The sequence below is a fragment of the Crocuta crocuta genome, unplaced genomic scaffold (assembly GCF_008692635.1).
Source record: "Crocuta crocuta isolate KB4526 unplaced genomic scaffold, BGI_CrCroc_1.0 scaffold409, whole genome shotgun sequence".
NCBI classification, from domain to species: Eukaryota; Metazoa; Chordata; class Mammalia; order Carnivora; family Hyaenidae; genus Crocuta; species Crocuta crocuta.
The window spans coordinates 2,499,802-2,519,026 of NW_027528006.1; the positions used below are offsets into that span (position 1 = coordinate 2,499,802).

The 19,225-nt window shown below is 36.5% G+C and overlaps 1 pseudogene; it reads left to right on the plus strand.

Moving 5' to 3' along the window:
* Positions 1–13,415: 13,415 nt before the first annotated feature.
* On the plus strand, positions 13,416–14,018 carry LOC144222418 (non-histone chromosomal protein HMG-14 pseudogene; annotated as a pseudogene).
* The last annotated feature ends 5,207 nt before the right edge of the window (positions 14,019–19,225 follow it).

A 19,225-nucleotide genomic window follows, 5' to 3' on the forward strand; every position in this document is an offset into this window, starting at 1 on the left:
TTTCCTAGTATAAAGTGATGTGTACCTTCACTTCTGATTCCATAATTTTCAATTTTAGGTCATTTAGTTAAATACATATGAATAGTATTTGGCAAATGGCAGGTGCTCATTAAATATCTATTAAAAGAATAACACATTTTGTGAATAATCATTTTCATTATTAGGAATTCTCTTGCATCCCTCCTTCTGCAGCTTACCACTGTTTTCCATGTTATCAATCATCGCTGATGTGCTTCTGTAATCATTTTTGAAGACTGAATTAATGTAAGAGATGGAATGACTGAAGATTGAAAGTACCAGTAAAAGATGTTGCTCTTGTCCAAGCTCAAGCTCACTATTTGCACAAAGATTTTGAAGTAGTTAGAGCAGAAAGGACACACTTAATAAGTAATACACATGGGGCGCCTGGGTGGCTTAGTCGGTTAAGCGTCCGACTTTCGCTTAGGTCATGATCTCGCGGTTCGTGGGTTCGAGCCCCGCGTGGGCTCTGTGCTGGCGGCCAGCTCAGACCCTGGAGCCTATTTCGGGGTCTGTGTCTCCCTCTCTCTCTGACCCTCCCCTGCTCACGCTGTCTCTCTCTCTCCTAGAAATTAAAAAAAAAAAAAATTAAAAAAAGTAAGTAATACACAGAAAGCAGCAGTACCATATGGCAATGGTTTGAATAAAGGATTACAGGAATGAGAGTCCTTCATCTTTCTGTGTGTTTCATTCCAAGGCAGATAGGATGATAATACAGCTGGATGTATAAAAAGGTTAGTGAAGTAGACTGATGTAGAATGAAGAGACTAGGAATTCATTTTTTAAAACCATGTTGCATCTCAGGTATCAGAAGGACATCTGATCAAAATATTAAAATCTGCAGATTATGATACACATATATGCCTCTGTTAGGGAAAGGGTTCTCAAATGTTCCAACAATGGATGGTTTCATTTACTTTAGAGACAGAAATCGGACTCCGTTTTGTGAACAGATTACCATGAATGGCAACAACAAAGGGTATCTGTGGGTTAATTTTGAAGACATCTTCTATAACAACTTCTAAAGCATTTGACAGTTTTAGACTTGGTTTTACAGAAATGAAGGTACACGTTTCAAAGTGGCCCTCAGAATACTTTTTTGGCCATGGAAATGAAACATATAGATGATACTTTCCTTGCTACAGAAAATAGAATTGTACAAAGATCAAAAGTCATTGTAATTAAAATTTCCTGGGGCTGATTTCTATGTATTTCAAAAGAGTCAAGACTAAGAAATTTGAAGATGCATCTGGACAAACACTTATTTCTCTACAAAAATCACTCATAGTAGGTACTTTTTCTAAAGTAAATTATTATAACAAAATTTGCCATGGTGTTTGTTCCTATATTGTCTACAAAATCACTTGATGGCTTCTATAAAAATTCTAAGTGAAAAGTAAATGCCTGAAAAAAATGATTTTTCTTGAGACAATGGTATATTTTCATATGAACAATCATGTTGTTCTGTTAATCGTAACCACTACAAATCTCAGAGCTAAAGGTATTACTCAAGTTGAGGACGTTTCTAGAATTCTGTGGTCTATCTGCATTCTTGATTTTCCATTCTAATTTATATTTTCACAGACACTTGAATGTATTTATTCTTTAAACATTTCATTTTTCTGAGATATTCTATGCTCTCTCAAGTCCATTCTACAACAAGACAGGGTACAATGAAAAAAAAAAAGAGGGAAGAAAAAAGTGAAAGCAATAAGCACATACAAACAAGCAAGCTGTGGATAATTTAAGACAAATAATCACACAGGTGGCCTTAATGTCTGCGAGACAAAGTTCAGTATTACTGATTAAGCTACTACAAAAAACTTCAAATTTTCAACTGCTTCTATCACTTTATTCATCAAGATACCCAGGAACAAAAACTACACATGCAGAAAGTAATCAAAAAGAAACCACTAGCATGTGAATTATTTGCACCAGTAATAATATACTTTTACAATTCAGTCAGAAAAAAATTATGAATGCAGTAACACAAAAAAATATTATTGGCCTAGTAACTGCATTTTTGAACAAGGAATAAAATGCATTGAAGTCTACATCCTTGGAAGATATTTTTGGAATTCTCTTCTGCAGTTTAATGGCTACTGCATTGGAAATTTAAAAATTCTATATATTCAAGTAAGAAAATTACTTTCTAAATTAACCCCAGGTTAAGTTTATTCCAAGTCAATTCCAAGAACGCAACTATCACTACAATTAAAGACAGATATGTGGAAAGAGAATAAACATAAATCTAAACATGTCTCCTCAAACAACCCAAATGTAAAGGTAGGAAAAAAGATGTAGATTATACAACGATGCACATAAAATGATTAATACAGAAACGTCTGTGAAGAGCTACTGCTAGAAAGATGTTTAATGGTGTTACCCAGGATATATAATAGCAATACAAAAGGCAACACAGCATTTCAGAGAGAAAAAGACTCTTCTTCACCAAAAGGTAAGTAGAACTTCCTAGTAACTGGAACAACTTAGCAATAAAACAACACATCGGTCTTAAGCACTGTACTAGACCACCTCCTATGTAGTATACACAACTGAGACTATATCCAAAGTTCCTTAAAATTATTTTTAATTTTTATTCATTTTCGAGAGACAAGGAATGAGCAGGGAAGGGGAAGAGAGAAACGGAGACACACAATCCAAAGTAGGCTCCAGGCTCTAAGCTGTCAGCACAGAGCCTGATGTGGGGATCAAACTCACAAACCATGAAATCATGACCTGAGCCAAAGTTGGACGCTTAACCCACTGAGCCACCCAGCACCCCCTGAAGTCTCTTTAAGAAAGCCACCTATTCCCTCACTCATTATCCATCCATCCGTCCATCTGCCTATGTAGTAAGTACATACCTAATACATAGCAGGCATTGTACTAGACTTTGAGATTAGGGCCATGACCAGGTCAGATGGGCTATTTTGTATTGTTTTCAGGTTCCACTACATAGTCTATAGAGTTAGTTTAGCATACATATAAATGTGTAGTAAGGGTATAAATTTATCACTTTATGCAATTTTTGATGTAAATAGTATCATTTAGTTTCAATGATTCAACAAATTTTTCAACATCTTTGCAAAAACCCATGTAAAAGATTGCCTGCAACATTACTGTATATAGATACCTAATATAAGTATTCCTACATGACTATTACAATAAAGAATGGTAGCCAGAGTTGGAAAATCAGTAAATAATTTTTCAGTATGAAGTAACTACATTATAACTAACCATTCTTTTTTTTTTTTTAATGTTTATTTATTTTCGAAAGAGCGAAGAGACAGAATGCAAGTACGGGAGGGGCAGAGAGAGAGGGAGACACAGAATCTGAAGTAGGCTCCAGGTTCTGAGCTGTCCGCACAGAGGTCTACATGGGGCTTGAACCCATAAACCATGAAATCATGACCTGAGCCGAAGTCAGATTCTCAAACGACTGAGCCACCTAGTTGCCCCATAGCTAACTATTCTTGATCTTAATCTCACAAACTATAAAATCAAATGATGACCATCACCATTCTAACTTCTATTTGAATGCTTGCCCTTAGGCAGATAAGGTAAAACCTACAGCAGACTCTTTGTATTTATTAGACAGAATTAATTTTAAGTAAACAATCTATCACTATTAGTATCATAATTAGTTATAGTGATATATTTATCTAAATGCAAGTCATTGCTTATTTCCTATTTTGTATGTTGTTTCTCTAAAAAAGCCGAGAACAAAGATGAGAAGAGAACCAACATTTATTATCACTGTTCTATCCAGTCACTTTGTTAGATGTATTCTCGCAGTTTTAGGGAATATTTAGTCCTATAACTCTATCCTCATTGTGGCAGCGAGTATTGTTATGGAGTAGAAAGAAGCATGATTAACCTTTTTAAAGAGAAAACAATGACTAATGGCACAACATAAGATGCAGATAAGAAGGAAACGTCTCTTGTTAGCTTGATTTGTTATTTCTCTCTTCTTAAAAGAAACTTCCTTTATCCCATAGAATTCTACTAATTGCTACTGAACCATTTTGGCTAAGAAGCAACTACATAGCTTAGAGATGGGAAAATGTAGGGGTGTCTGGGTGACTCAGTGGGTTAAGTGTCCAACTTTGGCCCAGGTCATGATCTCATGGTTTGTGAGTTCCAGCCCTGCATCAGGCTCTCTGCTGTCAGTACAGACCCCACTTCAGATCCTCTGACCCCTTTTCTCTTTGCTCCTACCCCCCTTCCTCCCTCTCTCTCAAAAATAAACAAACATTAAAAAAATTTAAAAACAACAAGAGATGGAAAAAGGTAGAGGATAACATAAAGCATGAAAAATAAGATAACAAAATTTCACAAAGGATTTTTGAATAGTTATTAACCCAGTATATGAGTTTGCTAGGACTGCCATAGCAAAGTACCATAGACTGGATAGCTTAAACAAGAGAAATTAATTTCTTATGTAGATACAAGATTCAGCCGTTGGCAGAGTTGATTTCTTCTTAGACTTGTAGATGGCCATCTTCTCTCTGTATCTCCATATCATATTCCTTCTCTATGTGTCTGTGTCCAAACTCCTTCTTCTAAGGACACTCAGTCATATTGGATGAGAGCTTACCCTAATGATCCCCCTTAATCTAATTACCACTTTGAAGACCCTGTCTCCAAATGCTGTCACATTCTTAAGTACTAGGGGTAGGACTTCAACATATGAATTAGGTTGTGGGGAGGGGTACAGTTCAGCCCATAACACTGAGCAAAACACAAAAAGCCTGAGAATTTTGAAGTAGTAATTATGGTAATTTCTTCAAGTTACCCCCAGCTTTACAACTAAAAAACAATGGAGCAAGACAGAGGGGGCAAGATGGCGGAGAAGTAAGGAGCTCCGTACTTGCACTCGCGCCCATACATCACACAGAAAAGATCTGAAGCCATTGGAAACCTTACAAAACCTGAGAGATTGGGAGAAAAAGGACGCAGAATCCACNCAAAATACAGCATCCATGCATGTAGTAGTTGGATAAATCATCAAATGATCTTGCAGCAATGAAAATGATCTACAACGACACAGAATAACAGAAGTGGACCTCACAAATATTATATTGAACAAACACAAAGCCAAATACAGTCTTCATGCTTCATAATTCCATTTCTATAATTTCAAATGTAGGTAAAACTAATCCCTGGTGATAGAAGTCAGAATAGTAGTAGTTGCATTTCGCATGGGGCTGGGTGGGAGGCAGTGACAGAAGGGGCATGAAAGGGACTCCTAGGTTATTGGAAATGGTCTCTTTATCGAGGCAGCTTGTACAGTACTATGTGCACGGTGTGAAAACCCACTGAGCTTTACATTTATGACATATGGCCTCTACATGTATTATACTTTTAAGGAAGTATTTTTTAGCTTATTGACATTTCCAGATATAAGTGCTATATGGCTAATTGGGCTTTTTCATATTTTTATATTAATGAAATAATAATTTGTATATAACATGTTTATGAGAAGTATATGTTCTATATAAAGGGTACTGTAAAAGAAATACCGATATAGATCACAATTATAAAAACAAAAACATCAAACACAATGAATCCTTCTCTTACTTGAAAATTACTCCTCAGTTACTAAATTTAAGCTAGACTTTGCATTTCAAACAGATTTAGCAACTCCTGGAATGGCACAACAAAACACACTAAATAAAGGAACTTAAAGTCTGAGCAAGTGATGTCACACCTCTAAATGTTGTTTAGTTTATTTCTAAAATGAGGATAACAACAGAATTTACTTTTGTGATTACCATAAACATCAAATCAGATAATGTATATATTAAAATAGTTAATCCAGTAGCTGGCACATTCTAGAAACCTTGGAGAGACAGCTATTCTGAGCAACATTGATAATAGATTTGAATCAAGAGATTTAAAAATTTATAATCTTCCTCACTTTCTCATGAAAAGTGCCTGTATCTATCTCATTTTGTTCCCTATTAGGCTTTACCTCCAAATCATATTCAACACCCTAAAAATTGGACCGTTTCTGCTAATCCAAGACACCCCAGGGAAAACTATCTCCTCTCCTTCTAGTGTCTGCCTGGATCATACTTGAGTAATGTTATACCAGAGAAAACAGCCAGTGTTCTTCCCAATCGTCTAAGTAACTGGGCTCAGAGTAAATCAACTCTCTGGGCATGATTACCCAGGTAGTTAAATTATTATCATTATCACCTGAAGTCTCTCTCCTTCCTTCCCCATTGATGCCTTCATCCTGGCTCATGACAGGCTCATGAGTTGTTTCTGTTTTGTTACATTGCTTTTCTTTTACTGTACTGGTTATTGAGAGTTTCCAGGTCAACTGGGGTGAACTGGTAAATGTTTAACAAGTAGTTCTCCAGAGGACAAGATATGCAGATTTGTAGCATTTGCTGCATAGAAGTACTGCCATTATGGTCTTCGTGGTGCTATCTATATAGAGAGATCACAGAGCATAGAGCTGGGAAGAGATGCACACAATCTGCTCTGAAAGCCATTATCAGCCAGCTCTAGCACGCCTCTATGTTAATCCAGATCTGAACTCAGATACTAAATGCAAAAATTCACTTTGATCTGTCTTTTTTCCCTCATTCCTTCCTGACTTCCCTTTGTTATTCTCTCTCCTCTTACTCTTTCTTTTTTTCTTCTCCCTCAGTAGTTGATCTTCTACCCCTTTGGAAGTCACCTTGAACTTGCTCAGGCTACAGAAATGCCTTTTCTCATTGCACTGTATGTAGGCTGCATATGGCCACCACATGGCAAAGTACCTTTGTTTGCTCCTTAACACTCAGGTCTATATTTGCAAGTCAGCTCATTGGGAATATTATTGGCAATTGTCTTATTATAATAGATTAGTCAATTCACCAACAATTTAAAAATTTGGGTATGGAACTAGCCCTCATTACAGATTAACTAAATAAATAGAATCATATAAATTTTAGAGGGGGAAATGTTACATTCTAACAGCATATGGTTGGCAAAACTGCCCAGGATATCGTTTCCACAGAGACAAATGCAAGACTCTCATTAGAAAATTCTGGAGAACAAAGTATTTGTTTTATTTTACTTTGTTTTTTGCCCCCACCCCTTTCTCTCTCTCTCTCTCTCTCAGAACAGATATTTTTCTGACAAAGTCATATTTTCCTAGTGTAAAAAAAAACATTCTTCTGTTGTTTGATATTGGAAGGGTTATTTTTGAAGTGAGACAAATTCCCTTTGTGAATTATATATCAAAAAGTTAAAATCTAAATGAATTTCTTTGAGGTACTAACTGAAAAAGATTTATCTTAACTACTATGGTGAAGATAAATCTGTCTTTGCTTGTCTTCATTTTCTCAGACCTTCATAAGTATTTGTCGATAGTCTTTAGATCTGTTGCCAACATAACAGATCAGTGAGGACACTTCTATTTTTAAAATTAGGTCTCACACTAGCCTACATTCACCAAAATTGGTCCTATCTATTTGACACCATTCTTGCAGAAAGAAAACTACAGCTCTGGTGAGTGGTGCTCCAAAGCACACGTTTATGTGAGGCATGCATCATATACCATTTGAAAGGTTTTCTAATTTTCAAATGATTTTAAAACTTTCTGCTTCGCCACAACATGAAGTAAAAAAAAAAAATGGAGACTGGTCATTTTATAGTTATTACCACTGCTACGAGGGAAAAATCTTACTATAATTAATGTTAGTCTCCCAAGGGCAATGATTATAGTCTAATCATCTATCTGTCTAGTTACTCCTAGGGAAGGGCATCAATGTGTGAGAAAGTTGGGTAAAAATTGTAATACCTAACATTTGTCTGAGAATGTAGACTTTATATATACTAAGTCATTTTCCACTAAAAGCAATTATCTAAGGTCAGTATTGTTAGCTTTGCCTTTTTGTACGTTTGCTTGTTAAGAGACTTTATCAATAGATGTGGAAGAGGTGAAATATTTTTTTAACCTATGATTCTCCAGTTAAGATGAATAATGAGTATTAATTAAACAAAGCCAGGACTAGGGTGGAGAAGAAAGAACAGCGCTAACTTTCAAGGCCCAGTACAGGGCCTGGTCTTGGCTCTGTAATTAAGGCCTATTAACAGAAAAACTCAAGTGATATTAGCTTCTACCTCAAACACCTGTGAATGCAGGCCACAGTCACACATCACGTGTCCCTCTGTGACTCCCAGGAAATGCATTATAAGTGACTGAGAATAAACTCACTGCTACAGGGATAGTCTCTCAAAATTTCACAGTCCTTTTTGCAATGTGCAAAACAAGGGTTTGAGTCATAGTGTTTCCAGCATTGCTACCCATGTTTCAAGTCTTACTGCGGTTTAATGAAACCACTTTTATAGTCATTCCCAGCTCTCTGATATCTTCTGGACGTGGACATGAATTCAGTGCAGTTAGTGGGATGGGAAATAGATATCAGGGATAGATCTCTGCTCATCAGAATGTTCCACCTTCTGATTCTCCAGATATGGATTCCACAGTCATCTCTACTCTGCTCTATCATTCATGATAATTGCTCCCTCTCTCCTTTTTCCATCCACCCATCCATTTCTTTCATTAACCTATTGACTCAACAAATATCTATGAAGAAACTTCTATAAGCCAGGTGCAAATCAGTGTTGGACAAGGATTTACAGCCTTCTTGCTGTTAGACTGCCAAAACCCATCCTGACAACCATCCAGTCATGCCTGAATCTTTATACTCAAGTTGGGACTACAATCTAGTTCTACAAAAGTTAAATAAAATGTCTCTATTAAAAAATATGTATTTTTAATTTCAAAAATGTCCAATCAGCTCAAAATGTTTTGGGGGAACAGATTTGAGGAAAACATCCCTTTAAGTAAATATACTATACGGAAGAAATATTTATTTAGCAAACAGTATATTTAGTTGGTTAATTCTGCTCTAGATAAAAATACCAGGCTGCAATTTTTTTCTTAGAATACATCTGAACATATGCCTCAAGACAGACAAAAGGAAGCAACTAAACCCTGAGCAATGGAAAAGAAAAGAATTTGTAATTGGGAGATCCTGAGGAAAAGTGAAACAATTAGGTTATACCAACTCTTAGAAACAGACAAAAACATCAAATTCAAGTTACTGAAACTTAAGCAGGAAGTACAATGACTATTGCTTAATCTCTGGTGTATATAACGCTTATTAAACATTATTACACTTGAAATGAAATCTAGTTTTGTAAGACTTAGTTTTTGCTCCTATTCACATGGTTCTAAATACTATCTACCTGGTGCCACTTGCAGGGATGTTCAGAAACTCATTGGAAAAAAATTAGCCTTTCCAAACTAGCCCACTTCTTTTACTACATGCAGAGAAGCTTTTCTTCTTTATTGAAATGGTAAAATTTATATGATCTAAACTCTCAATTAAAAAATAAACACCTCCCTAATTTTGATCTTGTTTCTTTTTTTTTAATGTTTATTTATTTTTGAGAAAGAGAGACAGCATGAGCAGGGAAGGAACAAAGAGAGTGGGGGAGAGGAACTGAGATGGGCTCTGTGTTGACAGCAGACAGACTGATGAGGGACTCAAACTCACGAACCATGAGATCATGACCTGAGCTGAAGTCAGAAGCTTAAAGACTGAGGCACCTAGCCACCCCCTTGATCCTGTTTCTGAGAAAGAAGTATCTCCCTTCTGGTCAAGGCTACACACCCCTCTCCAAATTTTCATACTTTCTCCCTACTTTCTCCAAGATTTTTTCTGTTAATTGCCCTTTATGCTTTTATCCTCAGTCTTTTTCTCTATTAGGTCTTTCACACTTGCTGATATGAATTCCTCAGGCCACTAACTCAAAAGTTAAATATACAATTTTTACTAATTCTTTTTTTATGTTTATTTATTTATTTTTGAGAGAGAGAGAGAGAGAGAGAGAGAAGAGAACACAGGGGAGGGGCAGAGAGAGAATCCCAAGCAGGCTCTGCACCAACAACACAGAGCCCTACTAGGAGCTCTATCCTAGGAATTGTGAGGTCATGAACTGAGCTGAAATCAAGAGTCAGACACTTAACTGACTGAACCACCCAGGTGCCCCTTTACTAAATCTCAATTTTCATATCAAGTTCACATTCTATGCTCCAAAAAATTAAATCTATTAGTTAGGAGGGGGTTGTCTGGTCACTGGCTAATGGCTTTTGCCTATTTGATCATAACTGAAATGTACAGTTTTTTCTGGTCCTAAACTATAGTTCCTTCCAAAGTTGTTCCACACAATTGTCTGCTGTGGTAGCCTCTTTTTACAAACTTTAGGCTCCTTCTGAAGCCAACATCTCTCTCTCTCTTTCCAGTTAGCCTTCTTGGAAAACATTGGTAAACTATTCAATTCGTCCATGCAACCCTGAAGGCACAGGAATCCAGGATTGCTGAAGAGGCCATTTCTGTCTTTGATACATCAGCCAACCATCCCTCTTCTAACCTCTGAGTCTCACAGGCCTAGGGAACTCTCAGGACTGCAGATAGGAAACAGGGCATAAGTTCCATTGAGTTCCGAGTCACTAAGTTATCAGAAGAGTTCTGTCGTCCACTGTACTCCCTCTCCACGATGGAGCCTGCCCAAGGAAGCCAGCCTCTCTTCAGAAACCCTTCTCCTTTCACTCTCTTCTCTGACTTAGATTATCTCCTGAGAGAAGAAAAAGAAATGACATTTTCATATTGAAATCTGCATCCGGGGGCTTTGAACTTAAAAGTTGAGAATGTTGGATATTTGTTCTCTGGTTCCTATTCCCTTAGAGCAATGATTCCTTTTTAAGGGTAAAAAGTCTGAATGAGGTATGACTATTCAGCAAAATAAGAATTATGGTTATAAATTATCAGTAAATACTTGAAAATATTCCAAACCTGATATACAATCTCTATGTCCTTTCCCTCTTTGAAATTTATTTGATCAATATTTTTTCACGATTACCTTAATGTTTTTTCACAACCTCCTCTTATTAACCATAAACGTATTATTCCTCATTACTAAACCTTTCAGGCTGTGATGATTAAATGAGAAAAAGATTCAATGTGTGGATTCATTTCAGTTGTTAATAACAGAAAATCCCAAATAATAACTTAATCAAAGTAGCGTATTCCTTTCCCATGCAATTCAGTTATAGGCTATTTAGGACAGGAATGGTGGTTCCATGGCTGTCAGTCTCCTTTTACCTTCTTCAGCACTGAGGTCATCTCAAGCTCAAAGATAACTGCTCCAATGACAAGTAGCCGCAGGAAGGGGAACGTGAAGGAAGGACAAGATACCTGCTTTCACTATAGCTTATTTGAAGAAACTTAATCACCTAGTCACACAAAACCGCCAGCCATAATCTTTGGGTCTCAAGTTTCACAGGCGTGAATTAGAAAGCAATCCCAGATGCCTCGTTATATTTGAGGAAGAAGGTCAGTTATCCCCTCCCTTCCCTTCGGTGGGAGATGTGACTGCAACACAGAATTTTCCAAACTAGTTCTCACCAAATCCTGCTGAATCTCCGGCAACCTGACCATTTTAGATCCTTGTATATGACTCATCTGCAAGTTCACAGACACGTTCCTTGAAATTGCAGCTTGTTAATCTGACTCACAGCACATTGTAACTTGGAGTTCAGTCAAAGCCTCCAACTTAACATCCTGTTACACTAGCATAAAAGGAAAACCTGATTTTTGTAGCCAGCATCTTAATAAATTTTCTTTTTAGTTGAGTTTCCTGGTTTTCTTAGGTATTCATTAACATCATCTGAAAATGAAACTTTTTATACTACTCTTATTCCAGATAGTGCCTTAGTCCATTCCCTGGAATCACCAAAACAATATTGAGCAGTCACAGTGCCCAGGAGAATTCTTGCCTTGTTCTTAATTTTAATGGGAATGTCTTTAGAATTTTACAATATACATTTACATTTCTGAAATGTACTCTTAAGGGTGTTTAAGACTTTCACAGGCACTAATATAATCATGTTTTATCTCCTTTTTTTCCCATGAAATAAATTGTTTCCCAATGCTGACTGATCTTTATATAACTGGAATGTGGGAATATCTCTTAATAATAGTCTACAACCATTAGTCTCTTGCTCACAGCCATTAACCCTATTCACCTCTCCAACACAACTCAAACTGCTCCTTCAGAGATTTCTGAAATTCTCTTTATTTTCAAGTTCCTTTCTTAGTCTTCTTTCTCTTCCAGCCTATAGACTGTTTGTTTCATTTATGTGTCACTGGGTAGATCTGCTCTTTAAAACAAAATGATATGTGTTTGGCTATCTTCAGAAATTATCAGGCTGAAGGAAACAACCCAGAAAATTAATAGGCAACCAACGGAATGGGAAAAGATAGTTGCAAATGACATATCAGATAAAGGGTTAATATCCAGAATCTATAAGGAACTCACCAAACTACACGCCCGAAAAACAAACAACCCAGTGAAGAAATGGGCAGAAGATATGAACAGACACTTCTCCAAAGAGGACATCCAGATGGCCAACAGACACATGAAACGATGCTCAGCATCCCTCCTCATCAGGGAAATACAAATCAAAACCACACTGAGATACCACCTCACGCCAGTCAGAGTGGCTAAAATGAGCAAATCAGAGAACTCTAGATGCTGGCGAGGATGTGGAGAAACGGGCACCCTCCTACACTGTTGGTGGGAATGTAAACTGGTACAGCCCCTCTGGAAAACAGTGTGGAGGTTCCTCAGGAAACTAACACTAGAACTCCCCTAGGACCCAGCAATAGCACTGCTAGGAATTTACCCAAGGGATACAGAAATGCTGAGGCATAGGAGCACATGTACCCCAATGTTCATAGCAGCACTCTCCACAATAGCTAAAACATGGAAAGAGCCTAAGTGTCCATCACCAGATGAATGGATCAAGAAGATGTGGTTTATCTATACCATGGAATAATACATGGCAATGAGAAACAATGAAATCTGGCCATGTGTAGCAACATGGATGGACCTTGAGGGTGTTATGCTGAGCGAAATAAGTCAGGCAGAGAAGGACAAATATCATATGTTTGCACGTATAGGAGGATTAGGAGGAACTTGACGGAGGAACAAGGGGGAGAAGAAGGGCGGAAATGGTGGGGGAAAGGGAGAGAGGCAAACCATGAGAGACTCTTGAATGCTGACAAAAACTGAGGACTGATGGATGTGGGGGGGAGGGGGGGATGGGCATGTAGGAGGACACTTGTGGGGATGAGCACTGAGTGTTATGTGGAAACTAATTTGACAATAAACTATTTGTAAAAAAAAAAAAACAAAACAAAAAACAACAACAACAAAAAAAAGAAATTATCAGGCTGGTCACAGAAGCTCTGGTGGCAGGAGCTGCAGTGACCAGGCAGCCCAGCTTTTCAAAGGCTCTGGGCACTTGAGGGCCCGTTACCATGATGTCCAAGAGGAAGGTGAGCTCCACCCAAGGGCGGCGAAAGGGGAGCACAAGAGAAAACCTGATGAGGTTGTTAGCCAAACCTGCTTTTGCAAAAGTGGAAATGAAGCCAAAAAAGGTGACAGGAAAGGATAAATCTTCAAACAAAAATGTAGAAACAAAGGGGAAAGGGGGAGCAAAGGGAAAACAGGCTGTATTGGCTAAACAAGAAAAAAAAGAAGCCTTTTTAAAAATTATTTGTTTGTTTGTTTAGAGTGTGTGTGTATGCATGAGCAGGGGAGGGGCAAAGAGAGAGGGAGAGAGAGAATACCAAGCAGGCTCCATGCTGTCAACCTGAGGTGGGACTCAATTTCAGAAACCTGAGCCCAAATCAAGAGTTGGTCCTTAACTGACTGAACCACTCAGGCACCCGGAAAAGAAAGACTTATCTGCAGAAAACAGAGAAACTAAAAATGAGGAGAGTCCAGCCTCTGATGAAGCAGAAGAGAAAGAAGCCAAGTCTGATTTATATCATATCCCATGTCTTATCAGTGGTCCTTGTCTCCTTTCTTATACAACCTTAAGGAATATTTTTATCAAATATTTTGTAAATTCAATGTTTTAGGAGCTCTAGAAACATTTTTAAGGAGGGAATCCACCTCATCTCATTTTTTAAGTGTAAATTTTTTTAAGAGGTGAAATCATTTGCTGGTTGTGTATTTTTTGTACAACCAGAAAATAGTGGGATATTGAATATGGGAAGCTTTAATTGTCTTGGATGTCAGCTTAAGATTCCATAGATGGGGTAGTCTTTCTATCCTATAATGCGGAGCATACTAAATGGCAATTTGGAGTCAATTGTGCATTGACTATGTCTTGAACATTTTTAATTACTTCTATTCCCTATTGTTTTTGGTAGAATTGTTTCCCGAGGAAAGCACTCCTTGATCTTGGTTCTCCTTGTCAGAGTTCTGAGTATTGTGGAACTTCTTGGTCATGGTAATCCGGTTTTCCTAGTAACTTTCTTAATGTTCTGTGCAAGATTGAAAATTTGAGTAAATAGTCTCTATGATATTAAAATGTGAGGCGGCATCTGAGCAGTTCACTCAGGTGTCAGACTCTTGATTTCAGCTCAGGTCATCATCTCATGGATGAGACTGAGGCCCACAATGGGCTCTGCATTAGATATAGACCCTGCTTAAGATTCTCTCTCTCCCTCTGCCCCCTCCCCCGCACACACACATGCACACTCTTTGTCTCATAAACAAACAAACAAATAAATAAATAAATGTGAATTGATGGGCCTTAACAATGTAATCGCATGTTAATGTTTCAAGATATTGGTACTTGATATACTGTTAAGAAAAATTTGCCTCCAAATTTTTAGCCAGGAAGTCACTGGAATGACTTTTAGAAAAGAATCACAACTACATGATTTCTTAGACTTTTGGTATGTACATTAAGAATTGTGTACAGGGGCACCTGGTGGCTCAGTCGGTTAAGCTTGCGACTTCGGCTCAGGTCATGATCTCACGGTTCGTGGGTTCTAGCCCCATGTCGGGCTCTGTGTTGACAGCTAGCTCAGAGCCTGGAGCCTGCTTCTGATTCTGTGTCTCCCTCTCTCTCTCCGACCTTCCCCTTCTCATGCTGTGTGTGTGTCTCTCTCTCATAAATAAATAAAACATTTAAAAATTTTAAAAAAAAGAATTGTGTACAAATTGAAATGTCTATACTAATCCTCAGAACAACCAATAAAAACTCAATTAGGAAAGAAAACATTATCATAATACCTGGCATATAAGAGGTGTTCAGTAAATAGCACAAGTGACTTATAAGACACTGCCTTCTGAACTTGATGATGCTAAATAAACAAAAAATACAGGCCAATATCCCTGATGAACATAGATGCAAAAATCCTCCAACAACATACAGTACTAACAAACTCAATTCAACTGCACATTGAAAGGATCATCTACAATGATTAAGCGGGGCTTATCCCTGAGATGCAAGAGTAGTTCAACACTTACAAGTCAATAAATACAACACATATTAACAGAATAAAGGATACAAATCATATGATCATCACAGTAGATAGGGAAAAGCTTCTTACAAAATTCAATATCCTTTCATACTAAAAGCTCTCAACAAATTAAGTATAGAAGTAACTCATATGACAAATCCACAGTTAATATTTTCTCAATGGTGAAAAGTTGAAAGTTTTTCCTTTAAGATAAGGAAGAAGATAAGGATGTCCACTCTTACCCCTTCTATCGACATAATACTGGTAGTCCTAACCAGAATAATTAGGCAAAAAAAAGAAAGAAAGAAAGAAAGAAAGAAAGAAAGAAAGAAAGAAAGAAAGAAAGAAAGAAAGAAAGAAAGAAAAGAAATGAAATAAATGTATCCAGGTTGGAAAGAAAGAAGAATTTAATTATATGTATTTCTGATAAAACTATTCCTTGCCTCTTTGGTTATATTTTTATAGGCTAATTTTTATCATTTATTAATTTTCAAACTTTCTTTTGTAAGTCATTACCACTTGCCAAAGGCACATAGCTACTGATTTACTTTTAAATCAGATCTGATGGTCTTTGTCTTCCAATAGACTTATTTACATCTATTCTGATTACTAATATATTTATAATTTATTCCTACATTTTTATCTAAGTTTTTTGGTTTGCTATTCTTTTCTTAGTATCTTGTGGGATTTTTTTCTTTTTCTGCCTCTGTTGACTTGACAGAAATTTTTTTTCCTGGTTTAGATTAAATATTCTATTTATATTATTGTGGTAGTTCCATTTCCTTTAAACTTTTAACATACATATTAAGTTTATTTCTTCCTAATAAAGTCTAAACTTAATAATTACTATCCTCTTTCAAAAGATACAAAGATATGAAACAGGTTATATTTTCATCACGTGCTTAACTTGTTTTTAAACCCTCCCTAGGGATGCCTGGGTGGATCAGTCAGTTACACGCCCAACTCTTGATTTCGGCTCAGGTCATGATCTCATGGTTTGTGAGTTCAGGCCCTACGTTGGGCTCTGTGCTGATCTCTCTCTCTCTCTCTCTCTCTGTCCCTCCCTGGCTTACTCTCTATTTTTCTCTCAAAATAAATGAAAATAAACTTTAAAAAATAATACATTTTAACCCTCCCTAAATAGTTATTAGTGATGATCATAATTTTAGTATTTTTACATTTGTTAGGTCAATTGTTTTGTTCACTATTTTTTCCTCACTTTCCAAACTGTTCTTATTGATTCAATTTTCTTCCTGCTTAAGTATATGCCTCAGCATGTCTTTCAGTGAGGGTCTACAGGCAACATTTTATTTTTGCTTTTATGTTTATAAATAGGTCTTTAATCCTTACTTTTGCATAATAGTTTATTCAGGTATAGGTTTTTTTGTTGTTGTTTTGTTTTTTAAATTTCTTTTTTAATGTTTTATTTATTTCTAGGAGAGAGAGAGAGAGACAGCGTGAGCAGGGGAGGGTCAGAGAGAGAGGGAGTCACAGACCGAAACAGGCTCCAGGCTCTGAGCTGGCAGTCAGCACAGAGCCCGACGCGGGGCTCGAACCCACGAACCGCGAGATCATGACCTAAGCAAAAGTCGGACGCTTAACCGACTAAGCCACCCAGGTGCCCCTATTCAGGTATAGTTTTATTCCCCAGCAATTTGAAAATGTTATTTCAGTGCTCGCTTCGGGAGCACATATACTGAAAATTTTATTTCATTGTCTTTAAGCATCTTTTGTTCCTAATGTGAAATATGATATTCATCCAATTATGTCTCTTTATAGATAATCTGCCATTTCTCTCCTGTGTCACTTCACCTTTCTTATCTTTAACATCTCATAGTTTCAGAATACTGTGTCCAGTTATAGGGACTTGATATGTTTATTTCCAACTTCAAAATTCATCTCTCTCTTCAAATAGGAAACAGTTTTCATCAATATTTCTTAGAATAGTATCTCCTCTCCATTCTCTTTTGGAGTCTGAATCTGATGAATGCTGGCTAACACAGTGTAATTCCTTTCTTCTGGGTGATTTCCTCAAATCTGTCGTGCATTTTACTAGTGTTTTCTCCAGCGGTGTAGTGTTTAACCCACATGAAGTTTTTATTTCCTAGTGTGTAGGTACACATGATTTCTAGAATTTGCACACTTCTCTTTTTAGAGAATTCAAAGTTTTCAGGCCCGTGACGCTGACAATAATCAATGCTCACTGACATTTAAATACCAACCATCTTTTAAGAATAAATGTTTCTACTATCCCCATGGGCTGAAACAGTTTGTTTATAACTTGCTTCTTTAGCGATAAGCATCCTCAATATTTCTGTGACTTGGTAATTTTAAGTTTTTTAATGTTCTAACATTTATTAGGCTTTTCTATGTATTTTGTGGGTGAAACAATGGGGACATATCTTGATATCTTTGTCAGCTATATTGAACAAAAATTTCCCCACATAGAATAAGAAAAATATTTGAAAACCTACTAGTCATCCATATTTTCTCATAAGGGCATATCATTTTTATCTGTCTGTCTATGTATAGCTATGGATATTTAGTCACATATAGCTACATGACTCCAGTTTTGTCTAGCACACATAAAACAGATGAAATTTAATATCCTGAGCTTAAAGAAAAAGTTAACCTAATCAAGTCAATACAAAATTCTATGAGGGCAGTGTTCACTGATAATCAAAACTTTAAGATTAGTATGATTATTCTGTAATTCTCTTTATCTAGTGTCTTATTTAGCTGGGTCTCTTACTATACAAAATTGATGTGTACTTTATAGAAGTCTTAATTTTGTTAATGTCATTGTTTTGATGGACTAAGGAACAATATTACTATAGACCAAGTCAGATGGATTGTTTCATTAGGCAAACCATGAGGATGAGTTAATTATACAGTTAAAACAATATCAGCGTTCTGAATTCATGAATATGCTAATTTGTTTAGTTCAATTTAGGTAAAGAATTAAGTACAGTCACATCTGGTAAACTTTGAAGTTTAAGAAACAATTCTAAACATTTTTATTCAAATAATTGCTCAGCACCATGAATACATCTGTCAATTGCTTGTTAATTGACTGAAATAGGACTACATAACTATGCCATCTGTCACTCACACTTTTTCCAAATACCAGTTGATCCCTTAGTGTTAAATGCAAATTGACCTTTTCACTCAACTAGTAAATTCTATGTGTTTGAGTCAATTATGCCACTTTGCCACTCTTTTATATTCACCACACATCTGGATTTATTTTTGCCAGGGCAATCGTTGTGTTAATAAACATCAAAATTTACATCACTCAACTACTATAGTCCTCTTCAATCTAAACATAGCTTTAAAATAGATCCATTTGACCTCTAGATTTTAGCTATATTGTTTTGTTTAGTAGTCAGTGTAATTCTTTATTATTTATAATTTTTAAATCCGGATTGATAGAAATATTTTTAAATACCAATACCTGGTACTACCATCATTGAAAATCTATTAAGAATAAAATAAAAATATAAAAAATCTTCAATCATTTTGATAAAAGCACTGAAAACAAAACAATTTTGTATTCATTTAAATGATGACATAAACAAAAGGGTGTTCAAAGCTTCACATGCAGAGATGTTTTTATTCTTTTTCTAACTCGTGGGATTCTGTACAAATTATCCTCATTAAAGTTAATGATAATCTTGATTCTAACTTCCCTAGGGTCTCAGTGGGAAATTAGAGGCTGGCATTTCTAAAGTTATCTAAAGATAAAGACAACACCCAAATTATTCTATAGCATGGTTATCCACTATTTACAAGCCATAGTTTACTGGAACGGT